Below are 25,654 nucleotides of genomic sequence, written 5' to 3' on the forward strand. Positions count from 1 at the left end.
CTGATCAAGCTAAGGAGAGGTCACATGAAGGAACACAGTTTAAACAGGTCCCAAATCCAATGTCTGCAATTCTTGTAGAAATGGGAGTTTGGACAAAGAGACCCAGGGAGGCTCGGGTAAACAGGCTGTGTGAGGTCTGAGACAGAGACTGGATGGTCCAGAAAGGAAAAACAGATTGTGGGCATAGCAGGAGAGTGGGCAAGAGGTAGGAGAGTTGGGGAGGACACTCCCTGGGAACCTGTGAGGGACTGTGGCACTGGGAGAGCCCACACCTCTTGCCTGCAGCCTCTGGAACTGGACAGAAGGCCTCTCTTCTGCTGTATGGCACCTAGTTTGCAGGGTTTGCTGGAGCAGCCTAGGACCTGCCTGCACCAGGCCTGCAGCATGTTGGCCACGCAGTTCAGATCTGGGCCACAGACACACTCTAATGACTGCACGGTGTCAGTCATGAGGCATGAAAAGTGCCAAGTCAGCCCACGTGGGGAAAGGGCTAGGCACACACTGCAGGGGCTGGTGTCTGTGTTACTGGGATCAGTTTACCCGAGAGAACCCTGTGATTGACCTGTGATGAAGCCATAGATAGGCACTGGCTGGAAAGCATTCACATCCTGAACACATTCTTCACTTCAAAACACTGAGAATGACTAACATTCATTTCTTGAGACCTTGCTCTCCAGCAAATTTTTCTTTAAAAATTCAAAGGGGCAACTCACAGAAGCAAAGAAAGGGATATTAATTACAGGTGCTTAGTGTAAAAAATAGGACTGTTATTTGTTGTGTTTTCTATATTTTAAGTGAAATTTCTCCAGCAGTACCTCCACAAACATCCCAACGGGCATGTTTAAGACATTCCAAATTGGAAGAGAACGTATACTTGCCAAAGAGGCGGTGTCAAGAATTTTGACACTCCAAATGTAGAGTGTGTGTTTCAGAGGCAGTCATAGCTTAAATGAGAGAGTCTTGCAAAATATATTAGGAAGATCAGAGCTCATGCAATTGGTGTGAACTTGAATAAGTGACAAAGTCTCAGCAACCATCATCACTAAGAACTAAGTCAACGAATAAAGGTCCTCAAGTGTGAAGTTACAAAATGTGTGATAAGTGTGGAGGAGGATGGGTGGGAGAATTCTCCCACTCAAACAATATTAGGAAAGGTTGTACCAGTTATGAGGTTGCTGGGGGGCCTGGAATCTGGCCACACAGTGGGATTCCAAACCTCAGATTCACTGAGCCCAGGCCACAAGAGCAGGCTATAGTCCAGGGACACTGGAGAGGCCCAATGGTAATGGAGGTCGAGAGTAACAAGGTACCTGCCTGGACCCTTAACCCCATACTCTAAGCAGGGCTGGATGAGGATGTCAGAGACCAGCCACACCAATAGGCCTTCACAAGAACCCTGAGTGGCTGCAGCCTGCATCAGGCTCACTGAATCAGGGTGATGCTCTCACAAAGCAAGAGCACTGCCTGCGATTTGAGGAGAAGCTCACGTACTCAAGGCAGAATGGCTGGATTGAGCAATGAGCTCAGGAATGAAATACATGATTAACATGCAAACTAATTATGGCTCTTCCACATCATCAGGGGTTCTGATGCAATTCCATTAAAAAGGTTGGGAAATGGCTTCTAAGTATATTGGGGACTCACCTGTGTATGGGATTTTCAGGAAAATGTGATCAAATTCCATGAAGCAGCTCTTCTCTCTTCTAACCCATCTGCAATGCAAGGTACCTGCGGAATACCTGCAGCTCAGTTCTTCCTGCTCAAGTCTTCTTGAAGTGAATCACGAATGTTTCTTCTGAAGTGAAGCAGATGCCTGGATTCCCAGGTGCACAGGTGTTTGAAGGCACTTTCTTCCTGAAAACCAAAGAAGAAAAAACAGTTCATTAGTGAGGCACACAGAGTCCATTATCAATGATCTCTCCTCCCAGGAACCTTCCACATGACCATTTCTACACTCATGGAACAATGCTTTACATGCTCTAAGGGCAGACGCCATGATTCTGGTGACCAGACAGTCACCTTGAAGAACTTGAAGAGCGCAGCCAGAACTGCAGAAGGCACACCAAGGATCTTGAGCACAGCTGCTAGAAAACAAGAGCTCAACTTCAGTACTGACTTCCTGCCACTCACCAAGTACAATATTAGTGTCAAGCATAATATGCACACATCCAAGCAGCAGGCAACACCCAGCATCCATTTATACAAGTGGGAAACATCTGCACTGGAATAACTATCTTATCCTTATTCACAAACATGATGAGGAAAAGAATAAAATGGATAGAAGACTTCTCATTTCACTATCACATACCTGCTATAATTCCCTATAAATAATACCCCCAAAATAAAAAGTGTGTCAGAGATGTGTCAACTTTTCAATGGAGTACACTTAAAACACAGTGTTCTTTCATGAATATTTATGTGTGCTATAATCCTGCCTCAAGCTCTTTTAGAAAGGAACTCATAGAATAGAATCTTTTAAAATCTAACATTTGCTTGTAAATAATATTACTGGCTGTGTCAGGATGGCTAAGTGAAAAGTGGGACTTGTGATAATCAGAGAGTGCAATGTTGTAGCACGTGGGTCCTCCATTCATATACGGCAAGTGGTAACTATGGAAGCTGGGGAGGTAATAGGAGTGAGGTGCTGACTAGGCAGAGGACCTCAGGGATACTGAGGAGGGATATGCCAAACTGAAGACCAGGTTCCACCTAATCATTGGTAGGTTGGCCCTAGTTCTTCTGCTTTTAAAAATGGTGAAAAAAATGCAGCATTAATGGAAAAATACCTAAAATCTAAAAGTGGGTCATTTAAATGGCATCCAATTACTCATCTGATATAATGGTCTGCCAATTTGTGAATTTCGTTTAAAAAAAACACGATGACAGATCTAAAGATAAAACCTTCCTGTTCTGTAGGAGGCCAACAAATAAGTTTTACTTGGCTCATATGCAAATACCTTTGAATAGAATTTTTGATTTCTGAATGAACCTGTTAAATATTATATGGTAGAAGTCACAAGGTTTTTCTTTATAAAATATTCTGCTATTTATTCAGCCTCACACATAAAATGCCTCACAAAATATATGGCGGGAATGACCCAAAGGATGAGAAAATGGCTAGGAATCATTCTTAAATGTGCACATAGAGCCTGAAGTTTAGGAAAAGGAACGAATACATTGCCTGTTCAAGATTGCACTCAGGCTGTAGGAGTCTGGATGGCTGTCCCACAGTGATGGCTCCATGTCACTGAACAGTCCCAGCATTCCTCAGAAACCTGATGTACAGCCAAAAGCCTGCAGGGTTAGATCCAAGATGGTGGACTAGAGGGAGGCTGTGTTCCTTGTCGCTCTGTAACTCTGGTTTAAAAAAGAGGATATCTATTTCTTGGCACCTATCATCCACCGTTTGCCTGCCTCTCGCCTGTCCATCGCCTGCCTTACACCTATCCATCACCCAACGCTCAAGGTTCACCTCCAGATCGTCCGACAACAGTCAGCAAACTGATCGCTGACCGCCAGTGGAGCACCAGCTGCCTGCTGTTGCCTGGAAGTTCACTGTTACAGTACCTGCAGGTTTGATTAAATGTGGCTGCTGCCATTTTGAGACAACAGCCAGGCCCCGTAGGACCCCTGGCCGGACTGACTGAGCCCCATCTCCAGGATCCCTCAGCATGACAGATCACTCCCTGCCTCTGGGGCCCTCACATCGACTGACTGCTCCCTGCTGCCAGGACCCCCAGACCAACTGACTGCACCCTATCACCGGGACCCCTGACCGACTGCAATTGGCCTCCAGGATCCCACAACCACACCAAACATACCCAACCTCCAGGACCCCTGCCTGACCAACCACATCCTGCCTCCAGGACCTCCTGCTGACCACAGCCACACCCTGAGCTGCAGCTCCCCATTTGCCAACACATCTGGAAGCCAGAGCGTCCATCTTGGATAATTCTGGAAGCCGGAGCTCGGATCTTTAGGGGGGCAAATCCCATCCTGAGACGCCTGCTGGTGGCTTGAAGCTCATTGTCAGGCACCTGTCATGCATCAGGCTACTGAACTGTGGGAGGTTTCATTACTATATGACTGTTATACTATAGATTTTCTTTTTTCTCCTTATTGTAAAAGTTAAAGTTTTTATTTCTTTACTCTTCCTGCTCTCTTTTCCTTTTGTTTACCTGTTTCCTCAGAGTCTCTTTCTCCCTTTTTTGCATGATAACATCCAATTTCTTTTGATTACACTCTCACCATTTCTATTATCTAGAACTTCTGTATATTCTTTACTTAATCCATGAACAGCCACATTCTACATCCCTCTGCATCTTCTTTGTCCTCCATTAGAAACTGCAGACCTTATTGCAAATCTGTTTGTTTTACTGAAGATAATATTTGAACTCATTCTGTTTATTATCACAATTTTGTTATTGCCCCCATAGGGGCTATTTGGTCTAGGATTGCATAGTGTCTAAATTGGGCACTGCTAATATTGATCTCCCCTTAAAGAAAGGGTTTTGGAAACCTATAGGGCCTCTAGAAGCCTATAGGGGGAAATCTGCAATACCCCAGATCTGCACTGCTAGAGGGGAAGATACATGAACAACATGAAAAAACAAGGGAAGAAAATGATCCAAACAAATCTAGATTCTATATTAATAGAATCCAATGATAGTATGTTAGAAGAAATGTCAGAAAAGGACTTCAGATTATACATGAGTAAGATGGTTCATGAAGCAAAGGATGAGATAAGAGAGCAAATGCAGGCAATGAATGATCATACCAATAAGCTGAAAGAGCAAGTGCAGGAAGCAAAAGATTATTTCAACAAAGAGATAGAGATTCTCAAAAAAAAAAAAAAAAAAAAAAAACCAAAACAAACTGGAATCCTTGAAATGAAGGAAACAAAGGAAACAATAAGCGAAATAAAAAACTCAGTGGAAACCATCACCAAAAGACCAGACCACGTGGAAGACAGAACTTCAGACAATGAAGACAAAATATTTAATCTTGAAAATAAAGTTGCCGAAACAGAGAAGATGGTAAGAAATCATGAACAGAATCTCCAAGAACTATGGGACATCATGAAAAGACCAAATTTAAGAATTATCGGGATTGAGGAAGCCTGCTGGGCTGTCAGATCAGCTGGCGGACTCAGGGTGTGACAGATTGGGCTTCCTGCCCGGACACAGACTCCGTAGGTGTGAGTCCTGTGGCTGCCTCATTGTGGCCACGATGGTGTGGACACCCCGATGCTCCGGTTCCCATCGGAGCAGCCTGTCAGTCAGGGTGGTGAGATGGCTGCACGCGACAGGTGCCTGGAAGGGCGCCTGCCAATCTGCTGCGCCTCCAAGGCCTGTGGCACAGCCAGGTGCTGGGAGGGCTTTCTTGGCATATGTTGTCAGCTCAGCCCCAGCCTCAGGTTGGAAGCGGGACCTCAAGCAGGCACGTCTCTCTGGGTAGCACTGCCCAGCAGTGCCCCTGTACTGACAAGGATGTGGCAGAAAACAGACACCGCGCCAGGGTGCTGGCACTAAGCACCTAGGGAACCTGCACCAAGAGACAGCCAGGACCCTCACTCCCCAGGCACACCATGAGATTGGCCTTGGAGCGGTCAGAGCTGCTGCTGTGCCCTGGTGGGCTTCCAGTTCCCCAGAAGCCCGCCTGCTCTACTGCTCAAGGCTTGGCTGTCACCCTGACCTTCCTCTGATGTTTCCCTTACACTCCCATCAATTAAGGGAACCCGGAAAGACAACTCAGTTCCCTGTAGTTTGAAATGGCCCAAAGGATGCAAAGAGGCAGCACAGAGTAGGGATCAAATAAATGGCAGCTGATTCCTTTTCCAGGAAAAGGAAGTGTCAACTAAGAGAGTATTATTCCTGCAGAGAGATATGATGGTCCCTCCCTGATATCATCTTTTGTCTCCTACAGTGTGTGTTTGGCTGTTGTTGGTTCAGGGATAACACATGCTGTAAGGTATACAGACAGTGAGGTGCAGGACTGCTTTTAATGTTTTGATTTAGACATAATGTTTTTGTCCTTTGGATATGGTTGAGGAAACATAGCAGCTCTGATTGCACTAGCATACATTTGCCACTACAATAGAAGACAGACTGAAGACAAAATTTCTAAGAGAAATAAGGCAGGGTAAAGACCACCACAGAGGCGTGAAGGTGCAGTCCATGTCCATCTATGATCAGTGAGTCAGTAAATTCCTTTTGGTAAGTGAGTCAATTAGCAGTGGGATGTCCTGTTACTTGGTCAGTGTATAGAACGTTGTGGGAAGAAGTTTTTCAACTTGCAAAACAAAGATCTCTCAGTAGTGAGACTGTTTGGAAAAATGTTCACAAAGCTGGACATTCTGCAGTGTGTGAACTTTCCTGTGGGATTAGAAAAATAATCTCAAATGATTATTTAGAAAACTAAGAGTCACCAAAATTTTTAATGCTTTTATGATAGTAAATACTCTTAAAAAGAGTGCATAAATGGTTTGTCATAAGGTATTCAACAGTCTTAAAGGAAAAGAGGAATTTCTTCTGCCTTATGTCCACAAATACATAGCGTTTAATGTGAGAGGACATAATTTATGTATACATGGATACTTAATGGAATCAACTAATTAATGTAAAAAAGGATAATCAGAACAGAAGTCAAGACCACTAATCAGCATTTTCCAGGTTTTGAGAAAGGTTAGAACTGAATCGTCAGGGCTATATTTCGATCTGTTCATAGAAAGGACATTATGTCATTGTTTCCCTTCACTGTGGGTTTTGCCCTTTGCATTAGTCATGTCTCTTCAGGCTCCTTTACCTGGACATTTCCACAGCCTTTCTTGGTCTTTTATAAAATTAACATTTTTGACAGCTATTGTCCTCTTCAGCTATTTTTTCCCAATTGACCTACTGTAGATGAACTTTCCTTCTGGCTCACAGTTCTTTGAATTCCAATGTACATGGAGATGCATGCAACCAGCAGCACAATAAGGTTACAGAAAAAGCTGTTATTGCCCAAACTCCACCACAATCCACCATTGTAGCCACATGCTCGTCGCTTGCATAATCCCTGGCAAACATGATTTATTCTTCTTTACACTAGTTTTAAACAGACATCTTATTAATGAAAACAGCATGTAAACTTTTGAGATTGTTTTCTTTCACTCAGCACAGTGCCTTTCAGATTTATTCAAGATGTTACACTTATCAATAATTGGTTCTTTTGATTGCTGCCTAGTATTCATATGAATGTATCACCATTGTTTTTCCATTCAACAGTTAGAGGACTTGGGAATTTGTTTCCATTTTTGGGGTGATTATGAAGACAGCCATCTGAACATTCATGTGTAGGCTTTTGTGTGAGCCTAAGTTCTTATTTGTCTAGGATAAGTAGCTAGGAGTGAGATTTGTTGGGTTCAATGATGGGTATATGTTTGGTTTTATTTAGAAACTGCCAAGTGTTCATCCTGATCCTTACTCAGGCTGCAGCTGAGAGGAGATGATCTCTGTGGGAGGCTGCTATTAGTGACCAGCTGCTTGAACAAGGTGCACAGACCAACTCATCAGAGTGGAGAACATCACCATAGAAGGGTATGGAGGAGGGAGGGAGGGAGGAAGAGGGAGAGGGAGAGGGAGAGGGAGAGGGAGAGAGAGAGAGAGAGAGAGAGAGAGCACTCCCCTCACCAAGACAGAATATAAACCCTAAGGGCAAACTTCGAGGGAGCCACCTCCTCCAGCCACACCCTACTGCCTACAGTTGCCAGCCAGTTAGTCCCTGTCAGTGGACTGATGCACTAGTCAGGTTAAGGCTCTCATAACTTGCTCTGTCTCACACATGAACTTGCCAGCTAAACCATAACACCTGGGAAGCCACAAACAGTTTGTATCTTAACTATTTCTCATATGACATTTTCCTGAACTGTCAGCCTTCAGGCCTTTTTCTAGTTTCACAGATTGGAAATCTAATTTTTAAATGATGCATTCAACTGAACACAGTTCTCTATAGGGAATTCGGGTATTTATGTTCATATATGCATTAAACAGATATATTTTCCAGCGAGTCCCACTAAGGTCCACCTCAACTTCAGGACAGACAGTAGGATTGCATCAGACTTCCTAGTCCCCACTGGACGTGGTTTGGAGAGTCAACAAGTGAGAAATGAAAAGGCTATAAAGAGGCAGCAACTTTCCCTCTGAAAACAGAAGACAGCCATGGGCTCGACAGTATAAGTTTTAAAAAGTCTTAATAACTGAAATGCAGGGGACATGGAGGATTCTGTGCAACTTGATAGTTTCACAAAGTGGGCCTAGAAAATGATAAAGGAATGAATGTCCAACATGGTCATTGAGTCAGCTTTGTTGAGGGTATTCTTGGTTTTGTTTTTGTCCTTGATCTTGTGAGTTTGGCTTCTCCTATTTTTATTGGTGAATTATAATTATAAATTTTAGTGGCATTCATTGCTACATACTCTTACATGCACATGATATAACAATGTAATTTGGTCAATGTTGCTCCCCAATGTTTCCCTTTTCTCTCCCCTATCCCTACCCTGGGCCCTGACTTCTATTCGACTAGTCTTCCTTCCTCTCTCTTGAGATCCCCTGCCCCTATATTTTTGTTTCCTTTTATATTTCTCTAGCTTCTACATTTGAGAGAAACCCTATGACCCTTTATTCTCAGAGTCTGGTTTACTTACCTTAACAAGACTTTCAACTTCTATTCATTTTCTTGCAAGTGACACAAATTCATTCTTCTTTATTGCTGAATAAAAGTCCACTGTGTATATACACCACACTTTCTTTATCTGCTTATCATTGATAGAGACATCAGCTTATTCCATAATTTGGCTATCATGAACTGTGCTTCTATAAACTTGGCATGTGTGTGATGACACAGTATGCTGACTTTAATTCCTTAGAATAAACAACCAAGGGGTCCTTTAGCTAGGTCACATAGTGGTTTCATTCTTAGTCTTTTGAGTAAATCCCACTGATTTCCACAGCAATTATACTAATTAACATTTGCATCAACAGGATAGAAGTGTTCATTTCCCCCACATCCTCTCCAGCATTTATTTTGTTTGTATGCTTGATGAAATCTCAGTGTGGTTTTGAGTTGCAAATGGCAAATCAAATCTAATCAAATTAATTGCTAAAAATATTGAGCTTTTATATATATTTTTTGCAACTGTTTTGTAAAACACCACTAACAAGAAGGCACCTTTGTGATCTGCGGTGGTGACAGAGGACTCTAGAATAGAAGCTGTGGTCCATTTCTCAAGGGTGACAGTCTGTCGTTACCTGTCCTTTTCTTTTTATTAACATTTTCATTTGCGCTTTATATGACTGTCTTATGATAACCTGTTTCCTAAGATGAGTCTGTTTTCTCGGGGCCGTTACCAAATCCTCACTGTGTAAGTCCTTTTAGAAATGAAACCTGGGCACTCACGTTACAATAATCTAATCATAATTACTATAAAATAAACCTGAGTGCTGGTGAAGTTTCCTCTTTTCTTCATTATTTATCAGGCTCTGGAGTCGACTGGCATGGCCGAGAACAGGACCCAGTGGCTCCAAGCAGACGTGACGGTGGCCATAGGGCCTCCCAATTGTCACCACTTCAGTGTCTGGTCCCAGGAAGAGCTGAAGCAGAGGGATTTTTAAGTTTTATGGAGCAGTCAAGGGCCCAGGAAAGGTCCAACTCTCACACCCTGTGGATCTGGCCCGAGGAGTGGGAAGAACAAATGCCACCACGTGTTCTCGCTCCCCAGCACTGCCTCCTCAGGCTTCCTTTCTTCCTTCCTTTCTTTTTTTAGGACATACTGGCTTTGAAGTGTCATGGATCAAAACTGTCACCCCCAAACATGCCACTTTAGCATAAGGATAACTTTGAGCCAAAGATAACTGAGAAACAAAAAAGACAGGGTACCAGAAAGACTGTCTGCCCTGCCCCGTCTGCCTCGAGTCAGGAGGGACTCTCCATCTGCACAGGCATGTCCCACTCTGTCCTGGGAAGACACCTTTGACCTCTTGATCTCCGCAGCATGAGGGGCTCACACAGCCTCACAGAGACAGCCCTCCCCTGCCATTAATTTCCCCCATGTTTACCTCCCCGACCCTGAGCCACCCCAGAAGATGGACCCCTTTTCCTGTCATTTCAGTCCTCAGTCAACTGGTTGCTTTCCCTTAAGGTGCTGTGCAAGGTCGATTCTAACCACCCTACCAGTTACAAGGCTGAGTTTCTGCCACGTGTATACACTCTGCGTGCATTCAGATCAACTCTTTCTCTCTTGCTCATCTGCTGCATAGCGATGTCATTTCCAGGGTCCCAACCACAGAACCTAGGGAGAGGACATTTTTCCTTCTCCTACAGAAGGGATTCAGGAAGCAACATAGCAGAAATCAATTTCCTTCCTCCCAAGTGAGGAAAACACCTCGAGAAAAGAACCACTACAGTTCTCGTTAGGCCAAGAGAGGCAGGACAAGTGTCACTGATGCTCAGTCCCATCTGACACAGGACACTGAGGCACAGACCATCGGCAAGGATGAGGGGTGTCCCGAGAGCTGTGTGTGTCTTGTACCATAGCCCCGGTCAGCTCTGACCCCACAGGTAAGAGGTCATGCCCTGGCTGCCAAGCACTGGATGGCCTCAGTCACCCCTGCTCTTCACTCATCCTGCTCACATCCCCCGTCCCCAAAAGGAAAAGAGTGCTTCTCTTTCTTCCTCTAAAACCAGAATTCACTTTGACACCCTTTACTAAAAGCTGGAACTCTTCAGGTTTGTTTTCAAAAAACCAAAATCCACGGTCTGGGAGATTCACCACGTTTCTATCAGTGCATTCTACTTACACACAGCAGTGGGGTTCACTCTGACGTCATCGTACAGGCATGGAATAGAATGAGCTCCATTTCCCTCCCCTGGGCTTCCTACTTGTAGTGGGCTCTCTACTACGGATTTGGTCTTTAATTAGTGCTTTATAGGTATGCATCAAAGGTGGAATCCACTGTCATATATTCACGTATGCATACGGTAGTATTTTTACTTCATTCCACATTTGGGGATCCTTTGAATAGAGGAAATGGACTGAGGGGGAGGAAGGAGGGACACGAAGAGGGAGGAAAGGGGGAATGGTTTGGGGAGGTTTTATCCCAAGGGAAGAAAACTGTACTGTGGGGTTATGTGTTCAAGTGTGTAAGGAGAGTTCACTGTAGAACGAGGAAACACGCCCCTGCCCAACAGGATCTTAAAGCACCAATCACCATCATGTCCTTGCAAGGAGACCAGGTACATAACAATGTAAGTGGCAGGAGGTATGGAGAAATACCTCCCAAGATTCCTCTCCTGCCTCCGCAGACCTTAACTGGCTGTAACTCCATTTAATTAACATCTGCAGAACAAACATCCACTATTAGTGGGATCAGAGCACTAGGTCCAACGTGGTGACAAATGTTACAGCTAAAGAGAAAATGAGTCAGGAATAACTAATTCGAGGAAGACAATAACATGTTGCTCTGCAAAAACAGAAATCTTAACATTACGGTATCCCACGAGAAAAAAAAAGGATGATTATATCTGTAAAAGATAACAGGAATTAGGCCTGAGCATGAAGCACCACCCCTTTCTCCTAAATTTCAAGTGTATCTTTATGTGCTGCAAAGACTGACAGGTGACAAATTGGACTAATTTGGCTTTGTGCATTAATCCAAAAAGTGTAATCAGATTGGTGAAGACTGTGTGTACGTGGTAGAGTTCAAAATGTCATGAAGAGTTACCTGACATGGGGAGAAAGGTCGAGATCAAAGGGCCTACCTTCATCTTTCCCTTGACAAAGCTGGCCATGTCGTCTTTATAATCAAACACAGAGTATGGAGGAGATTCTGTCCCAGCCAGTTCCAGTGCTGGCTGATCTCCTCTAACGTGGCACCTGGATCAGAATAGAAAGAGAGAGAGTGAAAAACAAGAGTCATCGTTTTGCCAACATTAAGTGCCTGTGTTAATGTTCCGTAAACGTCCTGTGCCAGGGTTCTCACACCCTGAGCCACTATTTGTCACTGAAAGCTGGCACTCTCCACTGGTGCCACTGTCTCTCCCGCCACTGCACTGGGACTTACAAACTTCAGTCCCACGGCCACCTAGGCCAGCTCACCAAGCAGGAAAGCCTTGGAACTGTCCTGTGACCACCCTGCACACCTTGATCATGTGCAGAGCACCTACCTCTCAATTGTCAGAAGCATTTGCAATGGTACAGCTGTTCCAGCATGGAACACGGCCCAAGTGGCAGACAGATTCCCAACAGTCTCACTTAGTGTCTCCCGTGAGAAGAGAGGCCCGTGGAGAAGTACCAAAGTCACGTTCACAGGGGAAGAACCTCCTGGGAAGGTCCTCACAAGGATGTTGTCGCTGCAACAGGCACTGGTCAACGGACAAGCAACAGCCAGGAATTTCACAGATTTACAAAGGGATACTTCATATCATTTACAGCAATATCTCTAAAAATTTAAGATCAGGTTCACATTAAAAAACAATAGCATGAAGTCAACTACGGTAAGTTAATTCCTTTCAAAGGCAACTAAGAAACTTCTCCATATTTTTGGAGCTTTGAGCAACACCATTAACCAAAGGCACGATCATTTCAGTCATCTCTTTCTCTACAAGGAGGTTCCTAGTCATCACTATTGCATGATGGCTACTCCAGCATAGGAGAGCACGTGCCCAGCTCCCAGTGCAGGGTCCTGCACAGAGCAGACACTCAGTGAAGTGCTCAGTAAAGCAAGCACAATCCTGGACAAGAAAAGGCATGTGAGGACCAGGCAGTGTGGCTCAGCTGGATTTCCAAATGGAACATGGGATATATTCTAAACTCAGACAAGTTAAAGGATACCAGACAACAGTACACAATAACTTAGCCACTGTAAGGCACAAAGGCCACTACAGTCATAATACCCAAATGCCACATGTGTGTTTTCAAAACTGAACTTCCTTTCCCACTCTATCCCACCTGCAGCCTTCCTCTCCTACACTACAGATTCATGTGAATATTGTGTAACACAGGTTGAGCAACCCATTCTGGAAATCCAAATTCTGAAATGCTCCAAAGTGTGCAACTTTGCAGTTTCAACATCATGTCACACATGGAAACCCCATACCTGATTTCTGGTTCAAAGGACACAAACTACTTCATGTACAGGACTGAAAATACAATATAAAATTACCTTCCAGCTATGGGTACAAGGTGCATATGAAACAAATGAATTTCATGTTTCAGTTGGGCAGCATGGTAGTATGTACATGCAAATATCCCATCATCCTAGAGAATCCAAAACTCTTCTGGTCCCAAGGATTTTGAATAAGGGATATGCAACCTGTACCTCACAGGGAAAGAGCCAGAAGGTTCACTCTGAACTTGCAGATTGGGGTCTGTGAGAATGAAGAACATCTGCTCTTCTGAGTGGGCACTTGGGATGGAATTAAAAGAAGTACCCAGAAGTACCTCATAAGGAAAAAGAAAAGCTCAAGACAACAGAACTTGGTTCCTTTGTGATCTCCCATCACTGAGGCGCAGGGTGGCCTAAGGTGACATCTTTGGGTCATCACCAAAGCCAGTCTGTCAGCACTGGGAGGCTGTCCCATGCCTCTCTCCACCCACATCTCCATTTCTAGGTAACCAAGAGGACGTGACCAGAGACCTTCTCACCTCCCATCTTGCTCTTTAAGAATCCAGAAGCCTAAGCAGCAACTCACTTGAAACTTAGAAGGAGCTACCACTGGGGTGGTGGTCAGGATCTTCTTCAACTACTAGGGAAGCTTTCTTCAAACTACTGTTGGTTGCTCCTCAATATCTGTAAGGGATGGGTTTTCGAACCCTTCAAAGATACCAGAATCCAAGGATGGCCAGGCTCCTAAGATGAAATGGTATGTAGTATTGATGTATAACCTGGGCCCATCCGCCCGTACACTTCCAGTTATCTCTAGATTACTCATTAACCTCATACAATGTAAATGATACATAAACAGCTGTTATACTATCTTATGTGGGGAATAATGACAAGAACAGGAAACTACATGTTGAGTAGAGAAGCAATTTTTTTCTGAATACTTATGATACGCAGTTGATTGACTCTGCAGATGCTGAACCTCAGATACCCAGGCTGAGGACACATACCACCTCCCACTATGCAGACACGCTCCTGCACATCACGTCACAATCACGTCTCCTCTGCTTCAACATCCTGCACACCAGCCCGTGAACTCCAGCTCCTGACCCTCCCACGACAATACAGCTCCTTGCTTTTCCCCTATTTTCCTGTTTCTCTCATTGGCCTCCAGGCCATGCCACAGATCTTCCCAGCAATGGGAAAACTCTGCACTTAGGCTGCTACAAGCAAATCCAAAACTACTTTGAAGATCAGAAATCCAAACTCAGGTCTGTAAAGGCATGAGTGTTATTATCTCTACAAAAGGTCTGGTGAGTTTCTCAGAGCCTTTCAACCTTCAGCCATGTTCCATGGAGGACTCCTCTCCTGCCTGTGCCTCTAAATCCTCTTTTGGGAATCAGAAAAGATAGTCCAACCAAGCCTTCAATCTACAGCAACAGGAATCAAATTATCACATAAGCAAATCAATTCTTGGAATGATTCTAAGCAGAGAACTCAAACTCCTGCAGTTCCTGCCAATGTTATTTCTGCTTCCTGGAAAATAGGCAAAGACAACAATGAGCTTAGTGCTCCGGGTCATGGTGAAGAATACAGCATGTGTTTCAATAACAGCAATACCACTGAGAACCAGCTACGTCTCACATGGGAACTTCTAAGTCCTGCCATGGCCTGGACTTCTCAAAAGCAGAACAGGACCACGACTAACCAAGACCACCAGGCACACAGAACCAGGGGCAAAGCCTCCTTGTCCTCCCAGGGCCCCCAGAGTACTTGTCACGGCTTAGGGTCAATTCAGCAGGGTTCGGGTCCTCTCATCACTCCTGCTCCTCTCCGCCTTCTTCCCCTGGCCCCAAACTGAGTGGGGATTACCTCCTGGTATTCGGCCCTCCTGCAACCATGTACAGTGTCCTTAACTCTACTCACGGGACAACCATTATATGTGATTCTAAAACGCAGGCAGACGTACAATGGAGTCTCGTCCAGTCTTAACAAGGAAGGAAATTCTGATACACACAGCAACATGGATGAAACTTGAAGACTGTGCCAAGTGAGCTGAGCCAGTCACAGGATAAGGCAGTATGAGTCCACCAGATGAGGTTCCTCGCCAAATACAGACACAGGAAGTACAATGGCAGCTGCCAGGGGAGAGGGGAGGAGAGACTTTAATGGGTGCAGAGACTCGGTTTGAGAACTTGAGGAGTGTTCTGGAAACAGATGGTGGTGATGCCTATATGTCACTGTGAAAATACTTAATGCAACAACAAAATGATTAGGATAGTAAATTTTCTTATGTGCAGTTTATAAGAAAAATGTGTGCTGAAAGAAAAAAACACAACCTCTATCTTGAAGTTGTCTGACTGCTCAATGTTCATGAGCAGGCCTGTGCCCTGTCTTTTCACAAAGGACCCAAGAAATCTTAATTGTAAATACACATGCTCCTTAACTGACAACCGGGTTGCATCCTAATAAAATCATCGTGAGATTGAGATTGCTATAAAAAAAACCTGTATTTAATACCTAATCCATCAAGTATCACAGCTTAGCCTAAGCTCCTGTCAACATGTTCAGAACACACCCATTACCCTGCAGTTGGGCAAAACCATCCAATACAAAGCCTATGTATTATAAAGTGTTGAAGAGCTCATGTAATTTATTAATACTATGCCGAAGTGAAAAGTCCAAGGTTTGTACGGCTATGCTTCCACATGACCGAGAAGTCCACAAATCGTGAAGTCTGACCACGCAAAGTCAGGGGGCCATCTGGACACGTCACTTTCCTTTGCCTTACAAATCATCAACAAGGGGCCTCGGTCACCTTCTTTGCATGCTTCCCCGCTATCTACCCACCATGCTTTACTGGGCACTGACTACATGCCCAATGCTGTCCTGGCACAGGAGGGATAGCAGCCAGAGAGACACTGGAACTTTTATTTCCATGAGGGAGGCAGGAAAGAAAGAAGTGACCTGAGCGCCAGCAGGGAGTCAGCACAACGCATGTCTGAGCTCTAGCCTGAAGGACTGCGCATGCTCCTCTGTCTACAACCCCAAGCCACTCACTCGATGCTCACAACTTCTCTCTCTGCCTAAAGTGAGGCACCTTTACAAGCCTGGAGAGACTTTGGTCCATGTGAAATTAAAATAGTAATAACTTATCTCCCTTCCAACCTGTTATCCACAGATCTTTTGCCAAATAACACAGTTCACTCATGAAATAGTTTAACTCTCTCTTCCACCTAGTTTAAAAGAAAAAAAGTACTCTTAGAGGTCCCCCTCTCCTTCCCTGTCCTGTCACACAGGAGCCTGGAAAAGACAGGGATCCTCCTCACAGGCCCCTCTTCCCATTCCTACTCTTGAGCTGGTTCCACCCAGGGCCTTTCCTACCCTTTTTCTTTCTACTTCATTGGACACCCACATTCCTGGGCAGGATCCTTTCTCAATGCTCAGCACACAATGAAGAATGAGGGTGAGTCAACGACATGCAAGACGCCGCCCAAGTAATGCCTGCACAAGTACAAGTATCTCAGTCAACAGCACAATCCCCACACAGAACATACCCATGCCTCCCATCCTCACTCCCCACGAGAGAACCCTGAAAAGAATAATTCACTACTCAGGACCTTCTGAGGGCAGGACGATGGCAGCAAATAAGCCACTGCAAACCTGACCTGTGTCAGCCCAAGGCAAACTTCCTCAGCACCTGGCAGGCCAGTGATGCAGTCTCTTGGTGCAGACGTGCAACATGGGGCGGAGACTGCCCAAGTCGGACACAGCCCTTGGGCTTTGCTCCCAGATATTACCACACATGCACACACCTGGGAAAACCCTGTTAATCAGACACCAAGACCGTAAAGGTAACGGCCACTTCATACCCAACAATATGTGAGTGCCCTGAACACACCCCTCAGAAGCCTGGCTCACTCATGCTCACAGCTCAGTGTGCTTCTGATCACTAAGAAAGAGACAGACATGTGGAGGAGAGCCAGAGCTCCTGAAAGCAGGTGAGGTTCCCTGGGCGTTACCTGCAGGCTCACCAACAAGCAGAGGCTCCGCATGCTCAGACCTCAGGGTCTGGAACATTCCAACGGGAACAAGACTCACCAGTGGCTATGGCCCAGTGAACGTCGCATCCATTCAGGAACTCTCCACATGCTATGGCAGAGTACACCTGTGAGCCGGGAACTTGAAGCAGAACTCAAAAGGGAGCGACCTCGGTGTTGGAATCCAGCACTGCCTCCAGAGCACCCACCCGGCCACCTGCAAGGCAAAACAGAAGCAAACACACCTGTGAGCTCAGGGATGTGCAGACCCGCAGCCAGTGTGCAGCTGCCACTCCCACGTGCGGAGGCAGCATGGTCACTGGTAAGAGCCCAAGGCACTGCTCCAATACCCCGCAGAGTCAGAGCTCCAGCTCTAGCTCCTCACACCCATTTCCCCAGCATCTGCTGTTGGAGTCAGACTGCCCGATTGGAACCCAAGCTCTACCACTTTCAAGCTGTGTGGCCTTAGGCAAGTTACCTGATTTCTCTGTGCCCTGGTCTCTCTGGAAGATAAAGCAACCACGATATGCCTCCAAGGGTAATTACGGAAATTACGTCAACATTCAAAGTACCTAGACTACTGCCAGGCCCTTCAAGCACCAGGTAAGTGTTGCCCGTTAGGATCCTCATCATATCCACATCTCACATGGAAGAATAATCCCTTCCCACTCCAGAAAGGTACCCTGAGAAATACGAAAACGCATCCAAGACCCCGCAGGACAGAAGGCACAGGTAGCAGGTGAAGGACTGGCATTCTGCTGTGATGACTGGCGTCCTGAATCAATGGCAGGGGAACAAACCACTCCCTCCTCCCTGGAGGAGCTGAAGCCCTCCACCTTCCTTTGCCCACGCTCCTTCACTACTAGGCCCCGAGAGGGCCCTGAGTGGCCTGAGGAGTTTATTTTGGTTTAAGACCCCAATGTTTAAGGAAGTTGAATCATTAAGCAGTACGTCACTAACCTGCCACCCCATCACCCCAGAGTGTGCAGCATGTTTCACACCAGCAGGGAACGTGTGCCGACACAACAGCGCACCCCACAATTCAGGAAGTTAACGCTGGGACATTCCTACCCTCTGCTCCTCAGATCCCACCAGTTTCTAGTGCCCCACAAACACATCCTAAGGGGAACAAACACACCACAACTCGCAAATGCATGGGATGCATCCACTTGTTCCTCCCGCCTTGGCAGCAGGGCACACTCTGTCACTGGACGGCCCTCATGATCCCAGGCTGGCTGGGGCCTGCACTCTCTGTAGCTGCCCCACATAGAGGACCACGGCACATCCCCAAGAAAAGATGCAAGTTCAAAACTGCATGTATGGGGCCTGGGCCTGGGGCTTAGTGGCACAACACCTGCCTGGCATGTGGGAGGCACTGTGTTCCAATCTCAACACCCTATAAAAATGAACAAATAAAATAAAGGTCTATTAACATCCAAAAAAATTATTTTAAAAAATGCTTGTACGGTTTCTACTGAAAACAGGTTGCTTTTGCACCACTGTAGAATCAAAGACTCTAATCCAGCCCACAGGAGTTGAGAACTACCTGTCTTGTGACTCTACCACATTGGACCTGTTCAGAATCACCCACTGCCTTGAGCCGTCACGTGTCTCAAGACATCTTTGACTTCCATGAGCTTGACAGTTTCAAAGATTACTGGCCAGTTCTTTAGTAGCAAATCCCAGTTTTGGCTTGCCTGATGCTGATTAGATTCAGGTTAAAGTCTCTGGCCAGCCTCACAGAAGTCATGCTATGCATCGCATTTTCTCAGGTGGACACAATTTCAACTTGTTCCTCTCCTGGTGATGTTCATTTGGTCTCTTCAGTTAGTGGCTGCTTGGGCTCTGCACCATGAACTTATTCCTTTTTCCCTTGTAACTCATAAGCCTTCTACACAGAAACAATGAAGTTATGTAAATTTCCCATTCCTCAAACTTTCAATTTATTCACTTTTATCAGTATGGTCTCATCTTTCCTGCTTTTATTCAATGAATAAGAATTCATTATTAGTATTTACTTGGATGCTCTAATTTTCCAAGGTTTGGCAGGTAGGAATCCCTTCAAGCTGGGTTCTGTGTCCTTTGGACATCATGTACTCGTGGTGTTTCATAGTCTCTGCCACAATAAAATATTCCAACATCGTCTCCTACTTTCCCTGCACCAGCCCTGAAATGGGACATTTTTCCCAGGAATTCTATTTCCTTTCATGAGGATTGCTACACAAAAGCCACCTGTCATTCCAGTGGCTTGGGAGGCTGAGGCAGGAGGATTGTGAGTTCAATGACGGCCTCAGCAACTTAGCGAGGCCCTATGCAACTTAGCACAACAGTGGCTCAAAATAAAAAAAATAAAAAGGGCTGGGGATGTGGATCAGTGGGTATGTGGCCCTCGGTTCCATCCCTACTACAAAATAAAGATAACAAGCTGGTATCTGGAAGCTCATTGCTAACGGGGTCTGTGTGTATACATATGACTCATGTATTTGCACACAGGCATACACATCTCTAATGCAATGTGTGTGTGTATACATAGTCTACATACAGAAAAAGTGAGTTCACACCGATGCCTCCTGCGACCCACTCCCCGTGTTCATTCTTACTTCTTTCCCTGTTCACAGCTCTCTTCTCCAACAGAGAAGCCCAGCCTCCACCACCCTTGATAGATTTACTTGCACATCAACCCTCTCTTGCTGCCAAACTCCACACCCAAGAGACACCCTGCTCACCCTGTGCAACCTCTTCCTAGATGACTGGCACCTACACCTCCCTCACCTGCCCTACGGGATGACTTTCCCCAGCAGAAGGAAAGACATGTGCATTTTTACAGCAATTATTCTTTGGCTAGTCCCCTGACCCTTTAAGGGTTCGTTATTTGGTGTCAGATGATGGAGAGGGGGACAGGAAGGCTGTCCTGTGTGCTGGATGGAGAGCTAACACTTAATACAGAACCCACAGGCAGCTTAGGGGAGGTCAGTGGAAGGAAATAGCAGGCTGGGGTAAGGGCACTTAAGGCTGTGTTTTCAAAGGACCAGTGAAACGCCATGTTTGTCTAGCAAAGATAAAAAATCCTGGTGGAGACACCGAGGAAGACTAGAAAGGAGCCCATCCCAGGAGGCGCTTCTCAGACATCTCTGACAGAACGCATGCAGACTTTGGAACAGCAGCCGGGGGGACTCCAGGTGACATGGAAAGAAGAGAACAGGAAGGGTGTGCAGCACCTGGACAGCCACAGAGGGTGCCAAGTTTTGATGCAGAGTGGGGATTTCTCTCACGTGCTTCTGGAAAGGTCAGGAGGTCTATGTCAACCTGGGCCCTTCAACTGGTGGGCTGGTGGGCAGGTGGGCAGGGCAGCAATCAAAAAGCCACAAGAGGACTTCCAGCTTCAGTCCCAGCATGCAAAGAGCTTGGGAAGAACCCCTCCCATGAATACCAGCAGAGGCCAAGCAAACTGCAAATCACAGGCTTTTCTTGGACTCATTGGAGAACTGAGGTCACGGGTCAAAACATAACCCCCAAAGCTAAAGCGGCTTTAATCTGAGGGACACAGCTGGGACCTGTTCCCCCAGTGCTGAGGTCATGAACTGCAGGACACTTGAGTCCTGAGTCTGACTGTGCGGGGGGCCTGACTGAAACAGAATAAGAAAGCCCTGGTGCTGCGATCTTGAGGGACCCCAAGGCAGCATAGGTGTTCTCACCAGAACCCCACCAGGGACACCCCAGGGACACCTGCCCAGCTCTCTGGACAAGGGAAGAATAAGGCCATGAGGCATCCTCAGGGCCTCACCCCAGCTGGGGAAAGAACTTCTCTGGCTCCTGTGTCCCCTCTGGCTTTCCTGTCCCCACAGGGGTGGGAGGAAGTGACTAGAAAACACTTGGGAAGGTCACAGGCCAGGGTCACACGTCCACTGATGACTAAGATTGATGGATGATTCTAGGACCCTCCCCCTTGCCAACAGCAAAAGCTCCAGGATAAATGAGAGCACATGACAGCTCAAAGAGCAGGGAGACTGGGAAGTCCTCAACCCAGGGACAGAGGGGTGACCCAACCAGGGACATGGAGGAATGTGAGTCCTCTGGTACCGTCAACGACAGTAAACTGCAAAGAGCCAAGTCCCAGCAGAGTAGCAAAACACACACTTGTTATTATTTATATACATGTATAAATAATAAGTTGCTTATTTATATACCATAATAAGTTCTTTATATATATATATAGAAAAACATGCCAGTAGGCAAGAAAATACACATGATTAAAAGATAAAGCATGCATCAGAATGAGACACAGATATGACAGATCTTGGTACTTTGAGAGAACTTTTAAAATAAGTGTGATTTATAGGTGAAGGGCTCTAAAGAAAAGGTATAGAGTATGGAAGACTAGGTCATGAAAGCAGACAGATGGAAACTCTAAGACATGAAAAACAAAATAAATAGAAATAAACAATAATGAAGATTGCCCTTCATGGCTCATCAGTAGATGGGACGGTCAAGAAAACAATCAGTGAACTTGAAGACAGATCAACAGAAACCCCCAAACATACTGAAAAGCCGAGAGAGAGACAGAGACATAGGAAGTACACAATATCTGACTGCTGGGGATAATTCCCAAAGATAGAAGGACCCCAAACTGGAAAAACAGGAGAAGAGGAAAGCAATCATGTGAAGAAATAATGACCAAGAATTTTCCAAAATTAATGACACACCCCAGATCACAGATCAAAAAAGTACAGAGAACACCACGCAGATAATCGTAAAAAACAAAGGAAAAATATTTACAAATCTACACTGAGGCATATCATATTCAAATTGCAGAAAACAAAAAGAAAATCTTTAAGGAAGTGGGGTTTGAAGCAGATAGCCTAGGAAGAACACGAAAATTATAGCAGACTTCTCCAAGCATGCGCTTAAGGGAATTGAAATAAGGTGTTCAAAGAAACGAATCACCAACCAATAAGTCTAAATGAAGTGAGGATTTGTTTTTTTGGGGGGGATACTTGGTATTGAATCCAGGGGTGCTCTACCACATCCCCAGGTGTTTTATTGTTTGTTTAGAGACAGGGATTCAACAAATTGCTGAGGCTGGCCTCAAACTTGTGATCCTCCTGCCTCCTTCACCCAAATTGGTAGGACTACCAGCAAGGACCACCATGCCAGGCTGTATCCAGTGAAATTATCCTTGGGAAATCTCAGCTTTCTTTGCCTACAAGGTAGCACTTGCCACTGGAGGAAATTTCCCTTCACTTACAGAAAACCCTCATGCACTGACTCCTGGACCAGCATAAGAGAACTCCCAGCAGAGCCCAGCAGCAGGATTGAAGGTAGCCAGGGGATGGGCAAGTAGAAATAGATCATATCCTGAGCCACATGGATCTTGCCCACATATGTATATTGGGAATCAGCTGAGGATCAGGTAGGGGAGTGAATTCTAGAGTGTTCCACCAAGAAGGGTGAAGTGTAAGATTGGATTTAGCGATATTTACAAATATGCATACACTCACCTGAGATTCATGATTTAATATATTACATATTGGAGTGGTAAAAATATTTTGGAAAATGTGGTACAAATATACTGTGAATACACTGAAAACCACTGAACACTTTAAAATCTACTTGGAAAAAGCTGATAGTTTTGGAAATGTTTATTGTCCATAGCAATACCTTGGGCCCATATAGATACCCCTGATATGATTAGAAGATTAATATTCTTAAATTACTATAATTGTATATGTAAAATTTATGTACAATATAAAACAATGTTACATAAATGAAATATTATTATAATAAATTTCTTCTAATATCCATATTTATATCTATATATCTGTTCTTCTTATTCTCCTTTGAATTCATCTGAACATATTACTGGTTTCCTTATCAAGGAAGAACTTGAGAAAATCTCTCACCCATGTTCGTTTTGTATTTAATGACAGCCATGCTTTCAACCCTTTGAAAATCACACCTAAACAGTTAAAAGGGGCACAAGGGTAGCAGGATGCTGAAATTTTTTTCATTGCAGTTGGCAGATGGAAAAAGGAGAGAGAAGTCTAAAGGAAGGGACCTTCTAAGATACTTTCCCCCTCCTACCCTGGACACAAATGCTCCACTGAACTCATACCCTGTGGCAAGAAAAGATGATAGTCCCTTAGCCTGGAGCCCTTGGTGAGGCACATCTGGAGAAGCAGGCATGGTTAGGACACATCTGTCCCTGTGGCCATTTGAGAACCACCACAGGGGCAAGGGACATAGCATGCTGACTTTACGCTGATGAGCAGTCAGAGATGAAAGCACCCCACTGTTCAAAACTTCACAACCATGGCACATGCTTGCAATCACATCTATTCAGGAGGCTGAAGCTGGAGTAGCATACATTCAAGGCCAGCCTCAGCAACTCAGTGAGACCCTATCTCAAAACAAAAATTAAAAAGTGTTGGGGAATGTAGCCCAGTGGTAAAGAACTGGTCAAACATGTGCAAGGGCCTGGGTTCAATCCTCAGCACCACAGAAGAAAACAAAACCAAACCAGAACTTTATAACCACCATGGGTTTCTGGGACCATGAACTGGGCTGGTGAGGACTAGCTGAAATGACATGGGTTTGGTGAGAATCCTCAAAAATCTCTTTTCAGAGGATCTCAAAGGCTCCAAAACAAAGTAATGATAAAGAGATGGAAACATGCTCCGCATGGTGGCTCCTGTCCATAATCACAGCGAATCAGGAAGTTCAGGCAGGAGGATCACAAGTTTGAGACTATCCTTAGCAACATAGTGAGACCCTATCACAAAAAAAGAATAAAAAGGGTTGGGGACTGGGGATATAGCTCAGTTGGTAGAGTGCTTGTCTCCCAAGGAAAAGGTACTGGGTTCAATTCCCAGCTCTGCAATAAAAGAGGTTTGAGGATGTGGCTCATCGGCTAAGGGTCTCTGGGTTCAATCCTGGTACCAAAAAAAAAAAAAAAAAAAAAAGGAAGCATTTATTACCTCAATTTGATCCATAACTACTGTATGCCTGTATTAAAATATCATATCCCATAAATATGTACAATTATTACTTGTTCACTAAAATTGATTTAAAATGTTTAAGGAGATTTGATCATTACAAACTGTGTACATGCATCAAATTATAATACTCTACCCTATACATTTGTACAATGAAAATAAGTTTTCAAATAAATAAGAAAAAATACTAATTATGAAAATGAAGTGGAAAACTGTGTTTCTCATAGAAAGGAGGTACAGCGCCCTACAATGCTATCTGTGTGATGTTGCTTGTATTCAAGAGTGACACTGGATGGGGCCCCTCTCCTAGACCCACAGCCCTGGCTCAGGTCCCCACCATCACCCGGGCCTGCCCATTTCAGTCCCCTCTGCACATCATCTCCTGCCCCTTGCCCTTCTTCACATTGACAAAGCAGGAAAAATAAAAAGGAGCTAGAAATGGGTGAGAGAAACTGAGTATTCTGAGAATGGTAGACGAAGACAAGAAGGAAATTATAAGACACTTCCAAATTCTGTTCCTAAGTAAAGCTCTTCAGTTCCTACTAAAAGTGCCACTTGTCTTACCTGCAAACTTTCAACTTCCATTCATTTCAAATGAGTTACTAAGTGAAGTTGTTTTCAGTTTTCCTAGATTTAACTCCTTTTTTTGTTTTGTTTTGTTTTGAGCCAGGGCCTCACTAAGTTCTGAGGCTGCCTTTGGACTTGGGATCCTCCTGCCTCAGTCTCCCAAGTTGCTGGGATTACAGGTGTACGCCACTGGGCCCAGATTGATTTAACTTTTTAAAACTTCACAATAATATATGCTTTAGAAAAGACGGATTTTCTTTACAAAACAACTTTCGAAGGCTCCTGTTGGCTTGACTTTTGCTCACATTTCCAGTTTTATTATTTCTCCAAATCCTCACTTTCTGTTTCCCCTTATGTCCTAAGAGCTCTGAAGGGAAGCCCAGGTCCCAGGGTCTGGGTTCTCTTCCTGTCCCTGTCTCTACAGTCATGTGCCCCAGGGAAGGCAATTCACTATGAAGTCACCCCTGTATTCTCACATTCTGCCACCGTGCCTCCCATCCTGTGGGCACCAAATCAGTCACAAGCAGCCCAGGAGTAGGCCGACAAGTTTTTCAGGATTAGTACAGCCAAGAATCATTCACTGAGTGCATTGAACAGGCTGGCACTGTGAGTCATTTCTAGGACTGAGAAAAGAATCAATCCTGGTTCCTGGCATCCCATGTTACTAGGGGAATATTCTCCAAAGGCAGAAGAACTATGCACCAAGCACAGTGCTGCTTGTATTTTCAAAAGACATCTCATTTTCTTTGGTAATAAACTTGGAAGGAAAGCAAAATTGTTCCCATTTTATAAATGAGAAAACCCAGGCACCTTAGCAATGTTTAGTTAACTAGCCAATAACTCACATGGGGCAGCAGAACAGCATTTGCTGCTGAGCTTTTCTGAGTCCCAAACCAAACTTTTTCCATGGACACAT

At 44.9% G+C, this 25,654-nt stretch overlaps 1 protein-coding gene and 1 long non-coding RNA gene across 27 annotated transcripts in view; one reads left to right on the top strand and one right to left on the bottom strand.

Annotated features, from left to right (window-relative positions):
* The window catches only part of LOC306644252 (ral guanine nucleotide dissociation stimulator-like), a gene marked incomplete at its 5' end in the record, with an annotated part of 87,625 nt that overhangs the window by 24,423 nt on the left and 37,548 nt on the right, over positions 1–25,654 (top strand). The window lies entirely within an intron of this gene.
* On the bottom strand, positions 1,028–19,169 carry LOC306644258. Of its 4 annotated transcripts, none has more exons than XR_013759244.1 (4): positions 18,726–19,169; positions 17,162–17,396; positions 11,797–11,911; positions 1,028–1,854 (listed from the first exon to the last, which is right to left on the bottom strand). It is a non-coding gene; the product is annotated as an uncharacterized lncRNA (long non-coding RNA). The 4 variants fall into 4 exon arrangements; XR_013759245.1 differs by lacking the exon at positions 18,726–19,169 and adding an exon at positions 18,294–18,453; XR_013759246.1 differs by lacking the exon at positions 18,726–19,169 and having other exon boundaries at positions 17,241–17,448.

The sequence above is a fragment of the Sciurus vulgaris genome (assembly GCF_902686455.1).
Source record: "Sciurus vulgaris genome assembly, chromosome: 14".
NCBI lineage: Eukaryota > Metazoa > Chordata > Mammalia > Rodentia > Sciuridae > Sciurus > Sciurus vulgaris.